General features: G+C 40.1%; 1 protein-coding gene across 1 annotated transcript in view; it reads left to right on the top strand.

The window, feature by feature from the left end:
- Positions 1-13,845: 13,845 nt before the first annotated feature.
- Syt14 (synaptotagmin 14) overlaps positions 13,846-17,738 on the top strand; it is a 196,119-nt gene continuing 192,226 nt past the window's right edge. Inside the window, exon 1 of the mRNA XM_004641160.2 lies at positions 13,846-13,875. The gene's annotated coding sequence lies outside the window, so the exon portion shown is untranslated. The remainder of the gene's footprint in view (positions 13,876-17,738) is intronic.

A 17,738-nucleotide genomic window follows, 5' to 3' on the forward strand; every position in this document is an offset into this window, starting at 1 on the left:
AATATATGCAGTGTATTATTTGTTGAAACTGTACTTCCGATTTGATTTGAAACTGTCTCATTGCTATCTGTTTATCAATAAAACTTTAAAAAAATCTATAATAGAATGTTCATAGTGAAATTTCAGACTGAATTGTATTTTCATTAGTTTCCGAAAAGTGAAGTTTTATTGTTAGGATAATAAAGGACGCTTGTTTTTGCTGAGAATCATACAGACTAGAAATTGAATGTTGTGAGTTGGAGACAACCTAACCCTCCACTTCACTGCAGAAGTGGGCAGTGAGAGCACAGAGCTTTTCTGCACTTCTGACTTTAAAGTGAATGCTTTTGAGTTGCTATATAGTGTTATTAGTGTTGTTTGCTGTATGTTTTTAGTCAGTGTTTTTTTTAAATACAAAATGATAATAGAAAAAACATCATTAGAAATGATATAAAATTTCACTAAACAAAGTTATAAGAATTCAAAAATGGTTCTTGTATTGCATGATGTTACCTTCAAATTAGTTGTTTAGGTTACCAGATATAAACATGTAAGATTCGTTTAAAGGAAAAAACAAAACATTAACATAACAATTGTAAGAAATTTAAAAGAGGACAAAAATGAATAAAAAGAGAGCAAATTTTAAACATTAACTGCTCCTTTCAAAAGACCAGCAGAAATTGTCAGTACAATAGGTATTTTTTTGGAGTAATTATTTTAAATTTTATTTACTTACTTTTGGTGCTAGGAGTCGAACTCAGGATGTCATGCTTGCCAGGAAGGCATTGTACCATGAGCTTCGTTCCTCACCCTTTTGGGCTAATTTTTATCGTGTTGCCCAAACTGGTTACAGACATGTAGACTCACGTTCTCCTCCAGCCTAAATCTCCCGTGCAGTTGGGACTACAGATGCCCATTGCCATGCTTGTTAGGTCAGTATTCTTGATGAAACTAAGAAATTTACTTTGATTCCAAATTTCCTAAGTATTTCTTAAAAGTTATACATGGTAGTTGAAGTTTATTTTTTGTGTGTTTAAAGACTGTCTTCTCCCTTTTAATTTGTTATTTTGATGCCTTATGTCGTTTGATTTCCTGCTGTTACATAATTTCTTGCATGTTGGAGAGAAATGTAATTTTGTCTTGCTGGAGTTCTCCATACAATCTGGACATGGTATTTAATATTAATTCTTTTTTTTTTTTTTTTTGACGGAACCGGGAGTTGAACTCAGGTGCTTGCACTTGCCAGGCAAGCGCTTATTCTACTGAGCCATCTCCTTGGCCCCCATTATTAATTCTTATATTTATATTCATAATTATAGAGCTCAGCTATTGCTGCAATAATGCTGCATGTCAGTTCATCCTGATAGTCTCAAAGGCTTTGTTTTGAAGCCTATATCCTAGTAGGAGAGGGCAGATGATCAGCAATAAATAAATAAATAATCTGTACTTTAATAGAAGATAATTGATACGGAAACGTTAGGGAAAAGGAGAGGCATGATTGATAATGGGCTGCATTTTTTTTAATAAGATGACAGTGTTGTTCTCAGTAGGGAGGTGATGTGTAAGCAAAGCCTTGAAAGAGGAAAGATGAGCTACGGCGTGTCTGGGAAAATGCCATCCAGTTGCAAGGGAAGAGCCATGCACCAGCGGCTGGGCTGATGTGTGAGAAACTCAAAGGCAGACAGAACAAGCCAGCAGGGAGGGCAGGAGAGAGGCTCGCAGAGGCATAGAGAGGCCGCGAGGAGCGGCTGGGAGCGCTGAGCTGGCGGTCGGTTCTGATGGACGTGTTTGACATGAGCCTGCCATGGTACAGAGCACACACAGATTCCTGGGCTCCTACCCTGTGCCTCGTTGTGTTTTCTTCTGCGACACTCTTAAGTGACTATTGCTAGGACCTGTGACTCTTCACTTAGGCCTGCGGATAGATCCCCAGCAGGTAACTAAAGAGAGACAAAACTTGACCTTCATTTTGTATCCTCAATACCATACAACTCTGCATTATACAGGTATGTCACAGATTTAGGAAAATTTGACAAAACGAGGTTTGTTAGCCGTCAAGTAACCTAGCCTGTCTCATGCTCTAAGACTGTGGACACCACCGTAAGAATCACTGACTTGCAGGTTTGCAGGGTTATCCAGTTACTAGCTCTTACGGTTTCTAGGTCCAGACCCCGCCCCTCTACCAAGTGATGCCCAGAAGTTCCCAGCCATTGTTTTAAACACGCAGTCACCTGAGTTCTAGGATCCCCTGGTCCCAGCACCTTACACTGAGCTCTATGTCCAGTCCTAAAAAGAGACAAGGTCTCAGCAGGGTGCTGAGGTGTACAGTCTGGGCTCAAACTTGTATCCTCCTGCCCCCGCCTCCCCAGAGTGCTGGGGTCATAGGCAGACTTACCAATATTTTTGCTTGTGCTTCTTTTATTTTACTTGATAAGAAATCCTCCTTTATCCTGGCATCATAAAGAAAAGCTTTGCAGGTTTTCTAAAATATTTGTTGGCAGAAGTGTAGATCTATAATTAATTCATCTAGAATTGATTTGTAAATTGATATTTTCCTGATTGTGCAAGTTCAGTATATTGAGAGACGACTGACCATGCCCCACCTTGCTGCGTGGCTGTCATTGTCGTGCCTCAGGGGCTGTGTGTGCATGTGTGGGTTTCTGGCCTGCCTCTTTCTGTGCAGATAGCAATTTTAATTGTCGTAGTTTTAAGATATGCTTGATGTCTGTAGAGCAGTTCCTTGGTGCAAGTTCTTAGGCTTTTGCTCAAGGACCAACTGTATCATTACTGTTAGAGCTTTGTAGGGCCTCTGGTATGAGGCAGATGTGTGGCCTGATTTGACATTCTTTTAACACTCTGGCACCTGAAAGGTGTTCTCTCCATTGTGAATTTTAAATGTTCTACATACACCCCTGTCCCATTTGAGTTGGGTTACAGTGTAGTGGGCCCTACAGGATGGACCAATCACTTCTATGCCTAGATTCATTTTTTTTTTCTAGGCCCCATGATCCCTGAAAGAAAAGATACTGAAATTGTGGAAGTGAGGACAAGCCACAGCCCGCGGGGACTATTGTGCCAGATGCTTGGGAAAGCTGCTCAGGGCCAGGCACCTGCTGTGGGTGCTTCCTGGCCCGCTTCCTTTCAACCATTGGGTTATACTTCTTAATAGCATTAGGATTTATACATAAAGCATCTGCATATGAATTTAGTTTTGATACTGGGGGTTGAACACAAGGCCTTTGCCCTGACCTGCATCTGCAGTCTACTTTTTATTTTATTTTGAGGCAGTCTTGCTACATTAGAGTTGCTCAGACTGGGCCTGAACTTGTGATCATCCTACCTCAGCCTCCCAGAATGCTGGGATTAGAGGCTATGCCACCAGGCCCAGTTGAATAAGAAATTTTTGAGCTTATAATTAAAAAGAAAAAAAGGGAGCCTGCTCATTAGCTCAGTTGTTTAAGTGCCTGCTTAAACAAGGCACTCACGCTCAAGATGCTTTGGTTCGAACCCAGATACTCACGGCCAAACCAGAAATGCCCTCAAGGCATCTTCAGGCCCCCTCCCCCCCAAAAAAAAGTCATTCATAATTCCTGAAACAAATGCTGTACTCTTTGGGTACTGCTGTACTCCAGGTACTGTGTAAGGCATGAGGAAGATAACCTGGAGTAGACATCTAGGTCTCTGCTGTTGTAGAGCTGTCTCTTGGGGAAGCACGCAAATAAACTGCCTATTTTGATCCATTGTGTTCAGTCCTGATAAAAGCCTATTCAGGGCACCAGGAGAGTGAGCTGTAGCCAGGGAATCCTAGCAGCCTCAGAGTCTGGGAGGCTCTCTGGAGCAGCCACCCTCAGAGCATGCCTTCAAGGTAAGAATTATCAAGGTCAAGTCCACAGAGAAGGGAGACGGAAGGGCAGTTCAGTCAAGTGTACGGGGAGGCCTGGAGTAAAAATGAGCTTGGAACAGCATGGGATTAATAGTGCTTATGAGTGTATTAATATTGTCTCAAGAATTATCATTCCTGCTTATTAAGGGATTAACAAATTTATCTTGGATTATAGTAAAAGCTATTACTAGTTATTAAGAATGGTTTTCAGGGATACTGTGATACTTTTTTTTTTTTTTTTTGCGGAACCGGGAATTGAGGGAATTGAACTCAGGCCCTTGTGCTTGCCAGGGAAGCACTTATTCTACTGAGCCATCTCCCCGGCCCCTGTGATTCTTTTTTAATTGTAAAAGTATAGTTGTATATAAAACATACCATGGAATTACTATAGTATTATAGTCTTATATTCCCCCTACTTTTTAAAATTACAGTTTTCAAAAAAATCTTTATCCCTTTATTTATTTGGTATAGGATCTCACTATGCAGCTTGCACTTGTAGTGATCTTCCTGTCTCAGCCTCTCCAGTGCTGGAATAACAGGCTTGTACCACCATGCCCAGTTTTGGTGGCCTGCTCAGTGCAGGGCCAGCACAGCATGTGGTGCTGGGGATCAAACCCCAATCCTTGTGCTTGCCAGGCAGGCACTTAGACTGCAAAGCTATCCCTCCAGCCCCAAACCTCAAGGTTTTTGTACCCTATTTTTACTGCACTGGGTCATCTAAGCCAGTTTGCCTTCTAAAATTTGTTACATATTACTAGTCCTTACACATACCAGTTTTCTTATAAGACTTGTACTTTTATTTGTTTTATATTGTAAAAGTCTTTAAATCTTTGTTTTAAATTTTAATAACTTACTGAATTTAGAATTTATATGTAATTGTCCACTAGTTGTAATTGCCACAATTTCAAAAAAAGAATCTCATAATGTCTTTCAGAAAGTCCTGATTCAATGTATATCTTCAATGCACAAGTTGGGACTTGCTTGAAACTGCGTTTTCTCAGTGATCTTCTCAAGCAAATTGTTCATCTCAGTCTTCTGGATTTTATATTGCTTTATCTTCTTACCGAGTTTTGCTTTTTAATTCTCAGTTAAACAATATTGTTGTAGTTAAGTTTTTGGATATTACTGATAATACCCTATTTTTCTTTTTAAATACTGGAGTTCTACTTTAAGTAGATAACTGATTTACATAACATAAACTTAACCATATTTTTGCTGTTTCTTTTGCAGTGCAGAGCAAGTTCATGTTTTGCTTTGGACCTTTTTATTATGTTTAATATATTAGATTGTTTTCCTCTGAACATGTTCATTATTCTCAGTTTTATTTTCAAATTCACCACCACACCTGTTCCAGTGAGAATCTGATAGCGTAGTAGTTGCTTTTCACAGGCTAGAACCACTACTTTGCTGACTTCTTTCTTCCTTTCTTTTTTAAAAATTTATGTATTTGGTACAGGGTCTCACTATACAGTTCGGACTCAGAGATCATCCTGTTTCAGCCTACTCAGTGCTGGGATGACAGACGTGTGTCACCACACCCAGTTTTGGTGGCTGACTCGGCATGGGGCTGGCATGACATGCGGTACTGGGGATTGAACCCGGGTCCTTGAGCTTGCCAGGCAGGCACTTAGACCACTGAGATATCTCCTTGGCTCTTCCTTTCCTTTTTGATGGTGCTGGCCATTCAACTCAGAGCCTTGTGTATGCTAGGCAATTACTCTCCCACTGAGCTACATCCCTAGCCCATGCTGACTTACTTACTTTCTTTCTTTCTTTCTTTCTTTCTTTCCTTCTTTCTTTTTTTTTTTTTTTTTTTTTTTTTTTCTAGTCAAGGGAGGAAACTTTTTTCAGGCCCCGAGGCTGCGGGCATTGGGCCGATGATGCCCTTCTGGATGAGGGGCTGGCTGAGCTTTACTTGACCTTCTTCTTGGGGTGCAGGTTGTTGGTGTGGCCACACTTCTTGCAGCAGGTGGCAGCACAGGGGTGTAGGCGGGCATAGCACTTGCTGCAGATCATCTTGTCACTGTTGTACTTCTGGGCAAGCTGGCACAGGGACGGCTCAATGATCCCACCTCACAGGTGAAGCACCAGGTGCAGGGTGGACTCTTTTTGGATATTGTAGTCAGAAAGAGTCTGACTGTCCTCTAGTTTGTTTGCTGGCAAATATCAGACTATGCTGGTCAGGTAGGATGCCCTCCATGTCTTGAATTTTGGCTTGACACTCATTTTTTTGAAAATTAATTTTATTGAGAAACAAATAGCAATGACACAATTTCAAAACAGGTTAGCTGACAGTAGTTAATATATTGCATATTGTTGTCTTTGTAGTAGTTATTCATAGTACAAGATACATACATGATATCCTGTCCAAGCACTATTAGTACAAATCTTTCTTCTCATTGAACTAAGAGAATGTAGCTGTATATCTATCCTATTTTGTATATACAGATTTTGTAATGTAGATTTTCACTACAAAAATGGTCCTTCACTTATATCACCCTTTTTTGTTTAGTTTTATTTTGGTGGCCTCAGGTTGCCTTCAGCACAGGTCTGGTTTGGCTTGAGTATCTGGGTATGGAACCACAGCACCCTGAGGCTGACTGCTTTGTTTAAGCAGGCACTTAAACAACTGAGCTAATGGGCAGGCCCCCTTTTGTTTAGTTTTGTCAGAGATGGGTGTCCATTGCCATTTAAATATTGTAGGTGTTTGAATTCAGCAAAATAATCCAATATAGTCCAGTAGTCCATAATAGTAGTGGGTTATCTGTAGGACTGGCTATGTCAGAAGTTGTTGACTTGAGCCTTTTATAGCTCAGCATATTAATATGGCTTTACTTTTTATACCTCATTTTTATACTTTTCTGCTGGATAGTTAAGATCAATATAAAGAAGACCTATATAACAAGAATGTAACTTTTGTGTCTGACAAGGTCAGTCAAATCCCCTCAGAATTTACCCTGAAACCGTGTACTGCAGTTTATAGATCCTTTGTCATTGTGACATTCTCAATGGTGTCACTGGGCTCAACCTCCAGGTTAATGGTCTTGCTCATCAGGGTCTTCACAAAGATCTGCACCTCTGCATCCACTTGGCTGCCCCATTGAAGAAAACAAGCCCATGCTGATGTCTATTTGACGGGTATTATATTATTTTTAATTTTTACTGACACATTTTACTGAGTGGGCACTTTCATTACCATTGATCATTGCTTGCCTCTGGTGGGGTAGTAACCTTGCACTTAGCCATACTGAATTTCATTTTGTTCTGGTGTATTAATTTCTTTAGCCTGTCTAGGTCCCTAGGGTATCTTTTGCTCAGTGACTTAGCAATCATGCTTGACTGAGTGTTCTTAGTACCATCTGCAAAATTAATGAACATAGTCTCTGTTCCTTCTTTCATTGGCAAGGTATTCAGTAACAGTTCTGTAGCGGCTCTCTCTAAGCTGATCTGAGTATTGAGTTCTGGATACAGTCTTACATCCTTCTGTCAATCTTCACTCAGTTACATTTGCAGCTGTTTCCAGGTAGAGTAACTTGCGTAGCCTCTTGGGCATGAGACTTGGTCATCAATGAAGAGTGGTGGTTAGAGCAAGGAGGCTGGTGTCAGTGCCAGCACTGGCTGGGGGCTGTCTGTGAAGCCCCGGGCAGGCGCTCTGGTGCTGGCCCATTGGGTTGCCAAAGCTGCATCTAGAGCAAAGATTCTCTGGGTCTGTTGGCTAACTGGAAATTTCACTGGAGGAAATGATAGACATGATACGTTTTCCTTGCATGTTTAACTAGCTGTTGTAGGGGGCCTGCCCATTAGCTCAGTTAAGTGGCTGCTTCAACAAAGCAGTCAGGCTCAAGTAGCTATGGTTCGATCCCCACAACTCAAGCCACACAAACCTGCCCTGAAAGCATTCGGAGTAAAAACAAACAAAAAAAAAAAAAAAAAAAAAAAAAACCTCTTAACTAGCTGTTGTTTTATAGAAAGAAAGGAGCAAGTGATCTTGACAAGGAGACCAGGAGTTCCACCCCATACTTCTTTTTGCAGATGAATGGGAGCCGCTATTTATGTAACTTTTGCTAATCTCTGCCCATGTAATGGCTGTGGTTGTTTTTAAAAGAATAGTTAGCATTTGGCATTTAATCTGCGGTCCACACTTCTTTGACTTGAACATGAACGTGAGTTTTGCCCGAAGAAATCTTTTGGTTAAAGCATGGCATGCACTGCTACCTTTTTATATATTCACAAAATTAGTAATTTACATTTTGTTAGGTGATTGTGGTATAACACGAGGGACTGGAAGTTCTGTCTACTGTTGGACGAGAGACATTAAAGGAGCAAGTGAAGAATGTGTTTTAGAGCTGATTCAGGACATTGTGTGTCATACATGTTCACAGACCATACAAGGGAGACGGCGTGAAGGCAGAGAGAACCTCTTTTCTTAGCCTGTCCATGAGACCGCCAGGCTGCCGGACATCCTTGTTGGCCTGGGCTCCTGCAGTCACTGCCCCAGCTGCCTCTGACCTGGATGGCGTTGTCCCCTTCACACTCAGTGGTCTTACTGCTTACCCACCTGAGTGCTGTACTGAGGCCCGCCGCCCTCATGGTGCAGTCTGGGCTCCTTGCCCAGACTGGGTGTTCTGAGGCCCTTTGTTATTTGCCTTGCTTGTTCTTTTGCTACTTTGTCCTTTTGATTCTGTTCTCTTAGGGCACTGTCTCTTGCCCTTTTATTATAAATACTCTTTTTTTGTGTGGTTTTCTCCTTCCTCTTTCTTATTCGACATTATAGATTCTTTACATTTTTAGATTCTTAGTTCTTCCTATTTTAGTTTAGGAGTCACCTCCTCCAGGAAGTCTTCTTGAGTCCATGGCAGGTTTAGCTGCCCCACAGTACTTTATTAGGTCCCTGTATTTAGGAGTCATATTTATCTTACTGAACTTGCTCTTGCTTTGTGTGTTTTGAATACTTCATCCTACAGTTGGTATTTCTCAGGCCTTCGTACGGACAGCAGACTCCTGTCCTTATGGTTAGCAAAAGGAAACCTACTAAGACAGTCAAGTTTTCTTAATGTTTTGGATTTTATGTTTTACATTTCAGCAATTTTTTGCTCCTATCTGCACTTCCTTTTGGCTCTGGGGTTCCCACATAGGGTCTTACGGGTTCTAAAGCAAGTGCTTTAGCACTGATTCGTACTCCCAGCTCTTACTTTGTTTTGCTTTTGCCAGTTTAAAATATCAAGTTTCCTTAAGGGTTAAATTATGTGATGTCCCTCTAAACTCCTGCTACAGTGGGCACCGAGGAAGGGTACCAGCGTGCTCCACCATGTCTATGCTCAGAGCTGGAGCTCTGCGGTCTGTTCCCCCTCTCCTTTCCCGTTTCCTTTTCTGTTCTCTCCCTCCTACTGGAAGAAACCCTATGCTTTCACAGGGAGCTATATCCCTGTTTTAATTTTTTTTTTTTTTAAATTTTGAGACAAGGTCTTGCTTACTCAATAAAGGTGCCCAGGCTGGGCTTGACCCTGTGGTCCTCCTGCTTCAGCCTCCCAGACTGCTGGGAGCATGTGCTGCCAGGCACAGCTGTCCTTTGTGTTTTTGATGGACATGTTCTTTCTTCAGCTGTCTGATAGTGCTGATTTGGTTGTGGTTTACTTTAACTTGAAGCACTGTTCTTATTGACACAAGCCCGCACTTCAGTGATGTAAAATCCGTCAGCTGCACGCAGCTGCTCCCACTTTCCTCTGCTCTGCCACTGCCCAGCTTGCCCAGGACTGCTTGGGAGCTGTCTATGGCTGCAGTTGGAGGCCTGCATCTGTGTGCAGAGCTTTTATTTCTTCCTTGAGGTGGTCACTGCAGCTGATACACAGACATCAGTGAGGCAGTGTGAAGCTAGCGCTTTGTAGGTGGAGCCCATGTTTTTATTCAGAGTGCAGTGGGCATGCAAGCGGGCAGTGCAGGCTGCCATCTCTTAAGTGGGAGTCCAGTGCGATACCGAGCCTCTATCTTACTTTTTTCTCATTGTTGAGACAAAATACTCAACACCCACAAGTTAAAGGAGAAGTGTATCTCACTTGCAGTTTGTGGAGGTTGCAGTCCAAGGCAGGGTGGCATGGCAGAGGGGCATTACAAAAGAGAAGACATTCACAGTGGGCAGAGGGCAGCGAAGTGGCCAGTGACAACAGAGAGCTTACTTCTGTCCCTTATGTTCTGTCCAGGCTGCTCACCCTTTAGGTAAGTGACACTCATGCCCAGGAAGGGGCCGCCTTAGTCCCGGCACCACAGCATGAGTCAATCCCCGCATCGCATCCTCTAGCTTGGGGTCACACATCTGGATCCAGCCACCTCCCAAAAGCCCCACCTATAGCTGCATGATGTTTTGGGGGAGATGTGGGCACAAGCTGTGTGCGCTGCTGTCATTGCTAACCAAAGTGTACTAGGCCTGCTTATTGCTCAGATAAGGAAACACAATCCAATGGCACTGTAGATAAGCCTTTGATTGATACGAATGTATTCAGACACCCAAAACCTGTGCACCTTGAACCATTCGACATTTACAGCAAAGGTTGTATCCCCTGAAAACAGCAGGCTGCAAATGTTTGCAGAATGAGCAAAGGATGTTTTTATCACTTTGAGAAAAGAACTCGTTGGTATAACATTTACATTTTAGGAGGAAGATGGTGTCTCTCCAAGAGATGCGAAAGAAACTGCTTTCTGTTTGTCAGAATTTTGATGATTTTGAACTCAGTACTGAAATGAGCATATCTGAAACTGTGGTTGATACCACAGATTAGCTTTAACCAGGAGATTTTGTTGCATTTCCAAAAGGCTTTTCTTTTTTTAAAAATGTATTTAGTACAGGGTCTACAGGGTCCATACAGATCCGACTCATAGTGATCCTTCTGTTTTCAGCTTCCTAAGTGCTGGGATTACAGATGTGTGCCACTGTGCTCAGTCTTGGTCGTCTCCTCAGTGCTCCCTGGGGGTGGGGCCAGCACAGCACACTGGGGATCAAACCCTGCATCTGCCTAAGCAGGTGCTTTAATCTGCTGAGCTATCTGGCTGGCCCCCAAAACCTTTTTTTATAGTAGCTCAGCTATGAAGCAAGTAAAAAGTGAGAGCAAAGATCATTGAACATGTAAAGCAGATGGAGGAATGGCCTTAGAACTTTCCCAGGCCATTTGACATGTAGATAATATTGGGCTGCTTTTTACATATTGCATAGACAGTGAAAGAACTTGAGATAGTTAACACTCATTTGTTGTTCAAAGGAATGATCATGCTTTACTATAGGGAGATTTGTCAGGAAAATAAGTTTTGTCTTAGTCTAAACTTCATAGGAATTAGAATTTTCAAGCCTCAAGTAAGACTGCCTTAAAAAAAATTTCAAAGATTTAATAGAATTTTTATTTACATTTAAATATATTATAAAAGCATTACATATTATTATGTCTGCGTATTAAATTTAAATATATTAGATATGTTATTCCATACCTAAAAAGTGTTTGGGTTTTCTTCCAGTTTTTTCAATTGATTTAAATTTTGTTGTTATGCTATTTGAATTAATTGTATTTCCTCATACTAATAGGACCCATAACTAAGCCTGTTGACAGTTCTGTCCACTTTTCGTTAATCTGGCCAGCTAGTCCCCTCTTGGAGGACAGTTTTCCAGCTGCCCCTTGCCCCTGTGGTCCTCCAGGTCAGTGAGCAGTGAGTCGATCTCTTTGCAGCTCAGTGAGCAGTGAGTCGATCTCTTTGCAGCGGCCCCTCAGTTCGTGAGTTCTTCTGTTCACAACTAGGTTCTCAAACATAAGCATCTGACAGTTTCGCTTCTGTTCACCAACTCCACATCTGGTGATAAATACAGCCACAGCCGTCTTCCCCAGAGTCATGAAAAAGATAAGCCAAGATACCATTGGAAAAAATATTGTTTTTAATTTTATATAGAGCTCATGGCTATGTAGTATCCTTTCCTTTGATTTATATGTTACCTTCTCAGTTTTGCATCATTTATAGCATAACACTGTGTAAAAATTTTAAGAGAGATTTGATTTGCATAAAAGGAAATGTAAACATAAAATTAGTATCTCCTATTTCTAAATTATTTCTTAGAATCACTGATTTATGTATTTTGTGTCCAAACCATTAAAAAAAATGTAAAATTTTACTGATTAAAATGTGAAAATATTTTCTCTTTTTAAATAGAAAACAAGTATTTCTCTTAAAATGAAAGCTGGCTTCTTACCTAGTTTGCATTTTGGTCAAGAGGTAGAATTGCATCTACGAAATGAATTATTAATGGACCCAGCCGGGCCTGAGAGGACTAGGGTTTCCTGGGCGAGGGGTCCACACCGCCTCCGCTCATGCAGAGTGTAAGTGGTGCTTTTTATCCTTTGTTTCAAAGTTGTAGGTGAAGCCTAGGGGCACTTTTTGTTTAATTTTACATTGAAAATATAATGAGGAATGAAGATAGGCTTGTAAAATTTATTTTAAATATTATAACTACATTGTCTTGATTAAAAAGTTAATTCTATTTAGAGTATGGTTATGGCACAAGTAAATAAAAGCTGAAAATATATTTGTTTAGTAGATAGTTTCATTGCATGTAAATATATATATATATATATGTATTCTGGAATTTTTCTTAAAAACTTTACTAGGGAATTTTTTGTGAAAAAGTTCAAAGCAGAATATAAGTGTATTGTTATACTTTGAAGGTCAGATGTGTTTGTTCTTGCTTTGACTTTTATAAGACTAAAATTTTATCCTTTTTTGAATTACTGACTTATCTCTAGAAATTAAAATAAATTGTATCATTATTATTGAAGTTTAAGTTATGGCAGAAAGTAGTATCTTTTTAAAGTTTTCTTTTTAGAAATATGTATGTTTATTTTTTAATATAAAGGTAAATATCAAAGCTAATTTAGGGCATGTAACATCATCACTTATCTTGGACAAACTGAGCTTTCTGTTTTCTCATGAGATACTATAACTTGTGCCCTTCTTACTTTTGCAGAAATGTTTCATAAATCACATAGTAGTGTTTCAGATAGCTCATGATGAGTTTATTGTTCTACAGATTACATATAGTTTGTTTGTTTGTTTGTTTGTTTGTTTGTTTGTTTGTGAGACAGCACAGGCTGGCCTCAAACTCACCAAGATCCTCCTGCCTCAGTCTCCTGAGTGCTGAGGTTACAGGTGTGTTCCACCACATCCAGCCAGAATACTGTCAGTTTTGAAATTGTCATTTTAACTTTCGAATGTGGCTCATAAGAATGTGTCATTGGGCGGTCTGACAGCTCAGTGGACTAAAGTGCCTGCTTAGGCAGAGCTCAGTGGCAGGATTCAATCCCTGGAGTGCCGTCGATTGAGACTGGGCATGGTGACATGCACCTGTAATCCCCGCACTTGGGAAGCTGAAAACAGGAGAATCACTACAAGTCCAGTCTACATAGTGAGACCCTGTAGATGCTGTAGACCCTGTCCTAAATACAGAAAAAAAAAGAATGTGTCATTTAAATTGTTTTGTCAGAGTAGTTCTAAAGTGAATTTTAAAATATTTTGAAACGTATAGGGGGGTAGGGAGGTAATGAGGATCGAATCCAAACCCAGTCTTTGCACTGATCTGCATCCAGCCCTCCTTTGGGAAAACATTTATTTATTTATTTATTTATTTATTTATTTATTTATGTTTTAATGTATTTGGTACAGCGTCTTAGTACACAGCTCAAACTTGTAGTGATTCTCCTGTTTTCAACCTCCCCAGCACTGGGATTACAGGCATGCGCCACCATGCCTGGACTCCGTTGCCAGCTCAGTGTGCCCCGGGGCGGGGCTGGTGGGGCTGATGGTGCCTTGGATCAAAACCCCAGTGACTGCGCTTGCCAAAGCAGGTGCTTAGACCACTGAGCTATATCTCACCAGCCCAGAAGCATGGTTTTTGTGACCGGGCCTTTCTAAATCATCAAGTCGCATAGCCTGGGCTTGATCTTGCAATCCTCCTGCCTCAGCTTCTCAGAGTACTGGGATTACAGGTGTGCACTGTCATGCCTGGCTTTGAAACTTACCTTCAGTGGAAAAAAATGTTATTTTCAATTTTATAACTTACGCATTTATTTTTAACCTATCTGAAAACTGAGTAATAGATACAGTACTTGCTTCTAATATGCGCAGTCAGCTGTGTCACTCTGGCTGCATACCTTCTCTTATTTCTCCATGCAGGGTGGCATAGGAACAATATTACTAATGCCTAAAGTCATGGGCTCTGGAGTCCGGATGTCTGGGTTCAAGTCTAGCCTCTTCCACTTTGTAGATTTGTAACCTTGAATGAGTTATTCTCTGGGCCTCAGCTTACTAATGGGTAGACTAACTAGTACCATACTACTTACCTGTCATCAAGTCGCTTTGAATGTTATGTTTTGAAATAAAAACAGATACCAACAGTGCCCAGCCTATGGGAAGCAAAGAGGTTAGCAGCTGACAGCTTGGGTTCAGGAGTCATTGTGCCCAGCAGAGTTAAAAGCCAGAATTTATCACAGAATAGTAGGGTTAGCATCTTGAAAATTGTACCCTTTTCAGAGTCTTTATCTGTAATGATCAATTTGGTCTGGGCAAGCTAGAGTATGCCTATAATCCCAGCACTTGGGAGGCTGAGGGAAGGGATCACTGTGAGTTTGAAGCCAGCCTGGGATCAGAGTGAGATCAAGGCCCACCTCCCGAGTGCTGGGATTACCAGTGTGCACCACCAAGCCCAGATAAATGCATTATTATATGGATCTGCTTGTCTGCAGTGGATGATCTAGAAAACTTGAAAATGATACATTTATGTATAGTTAAATTAACTATAGTCTAAGGTAGATAGAATAGTTTCATAAGTAGATTCATAATAGGTTAAATAAAATTCTAATGGAAATACCCGTCTTATTCTTACTGAAAATGTTTTTATCAGCAAGTTGTGCATTAGCATAGTTTTTGTCGATGGTCCAGTATTCATGTGTGCAGTGTCATTTCTGTGTGTAGTTTTGAGTAAAGATTGCTGATGTTGTTAGAGGCTATCTTCTGGCACTATGCAGAGTACATAAATAGCATTTAGGTTCTAAGATGAGGGTGAAAACAAATCTAGAAATACATTATATTTTCTGTTGCAAAGTTTAATTTCTCATCTACAGCCATATTACTATTTAAAATTACATATACATGTTTTCTACAAATGTAAAATGGGAATTTATTCAATGAGTAAAAAGGGAATTGTATGCTTAGTATGTTTACTGCAGATATAGTTTATCTTTTCTTAGAATGGAAAGGTTTTTTAACAGTTTGCCCCATATCAAAATTTTATATAAAAATTTGTAATGTAAGAGCTTTATCCTTAAGCAAGTCCAGAGCCTACATTTTTAAAAATTTTATTTTAAAAAGAAAAAAACCTACAAAAGCAAAATAAACAAAAACAAACCAAAAAACAAGAAACAAAAACAAAAACACAGAAAACAATAAAAATGATACAGAATTTCAAAACAAGGTTTTAAGAAATTAACAATAGTTGCCACATTACATTTTCTTATTTTCCAAATACTTGCTCAGATCCCTAGACATACAAGATGGATCAAACAATTAAGCATTAATTGTTTCTTTCAAAACAAACATACAAACCATAGAGATCAGTTGCACAGTGGCCTCAGCCATCATAATTATGTTTCCTCTGCTACTTTTCTCCTTTTCCCCATCCCAGCTGTTCCCTCCTTTAAGAAAAAATAATGACACCAAGTTTCAAATAGGCTGTTAGACAGCTGCAAGTAGTTGGTACATGGTGTATTGTTGTCTTCCTAGCAGGTACTCAGAGTAGAGATATAGGCAAGGTATCTTGTCTACTCAATATTATTACAGAACTTTCTTTTTAATAAACTGAGAAGCTAGCTGTGTGTCACTCTTAAGTATCATATATATATATATATTTGTTTGTTTCATTTTCCTTTCTTTATTTCCCATTTCCCCACCACAGTTTGTCTTTTTCTTTTGAACAGCTACTTCACAATTCACAGTATCTATTGCACATTTTGGATCTTATTTACTTGTTCATTTTTTCACACTAGTGAGACCATACAATGTTTATACATATGGGTCTGATTTATTTCACTTATGAGTATGGTCTTGAGTTGCAACCATTTACCTATAAAAGAATGCATTTTATCTTTTTTATGGCAGAGTACTCCATTATATTAAAAAAATCGCATGTTTTGTATTCATTCTTTGATGAATATCTGGGTTCCTTCCAAGATTTAGCTATTATAAACTGTGCTGCTATAAACATGGATACATATCTGTCACCGTAGTATGATGATTTTAAATTTTTTGGGAAGGTGCCTGGAAGGGGAATATTTGGGTCAAATGGGACCTCCAATCCTAGTTTTTTGAGGAATCTCCTCACTGATTTCATTAGTCTGCACTCTCACCAATAGTGGAGAAGAGTTCTTTTTTTTCCACAGGCCCTCCAGCATTTGTCATCATTTATTTTTTGATAAAAGCCATTCTTTCTGGGGTGAGGTGGAATCTCAGTGTTGTTTTAATTTGCATCTGTCAAATGACCAGTGATGGTGGACATTTTTCATGCTTTTGTTTGACATTTGCATTTGTTCATCTGAGAATTGCCTATTCATCTCCGATGCCCACTTTTGGATTGGGTCTTTGAATCTGGGGGTCTGATGTTTTTCACATTTTTATGTGTTCTGGATATAAGTCTTTTCGTCTGTGGAACAATTGGCTATAACTTTTTCTATTGTGTGTGTTGTCTTTTCACTTTATTGGTTATTTCTTTTGTAGCACCTACATTTTAAAGTTTGGTTTTATTTAGCAAGCGAAATTTTTCACATGAAGTAGGAGGAGGACACATCTTCACTCATTCATTCACATGTTTCTGTGTTCGCTACGGGTGCTGTGCTTGGTGGATTGAGGATAGCGTGGAGAAGAGCGCCATGGCAGGGCCCGTCAGTGCCTGTGGCATGTTGCATCCACAGCATTTCTCTATCTTCTTCCTGGTTATAGTTTCTGTTAGTTTTTTATAACCTCCTCAAATATCCTGTCATTTTGTGACTTTCTCAAGGAATGTTTCTTTTTGTGTTCCAGGAGTCATTTATACTCCTATTAAAGTAATTAATATGATACATCTTGCCACACTTGCTTGTGGTCAATCTTTCCCCTTGGGTTGAAAATTTTGAAAAGCAAGCAGGAATACAAGAAAATAACAGAGAAATGAGAATACATGGTTTTCTACTCTCAGTTTGTAATGGGGATGATAAGAGTCTTTTTAAAGATTAAATGAGTTGACTTATGTGCTTAAAATGATGAATAGCAACATGGTATATTCTGTATGTGTTCGTTGCTGTTTTTATCAGCAGCTCCTGGCTTTCTTTATGTGAGGTAAATTTTCTTGGTTTTTAAACAAATGTGAGAGTTTTGGGCTGCATAATATCTAATCCTGTGTTGCCACTTAAGGTGTTAAGTTTTTTCTGGGTATGTCCTGAGCCTGAGCTCAGAGGAAAAGCCTCTCTGCCACTTGCTGTTACAGGACAGTACCGAGGCACTGTGCTCCTGCACATCTTTATACCAACTTTTGTTTTGCTCAGGAAGCTCTTAAAAGTGCTGATGGCAATCTTGTGTTTGTTTTTACCTCACCCTTCAAGGCTCAAGCATGCCATTTGGGGGGTGGGGGTAATGCCTTAGCTTATTTTGTTAAAACACTGTTTTCTTCCCAGGCCATGGTCCAGCCTGAGAACAAGACTAGTTGAGCTGATGGCGGAACGGGACTTCCTAGTTCTGTGTAGGATCCACCCCTCAGAACCAGCCTCAAGTCCACCCTCATAGGTCCTCCCTAACCACGGCTGCATTGCTGTCCATGTGCTGC

The sequence above is a fragment of the Octodon degus genome, unplaced genomic scaffold (assembly GCF_000260255.1).
Source record: "Octodon degus isolate 3935 unplaced genomic scaffold, OctDeg1.0 scaffold00131, whole genome shotgun sequence".
Classification (NCBI taxonomy): domain Eukaryota; kingdom Metazoa; phylum Chordata; class Mammalia; order Rodentia; family Octodontidae; genus Octodon; species Octodon degus.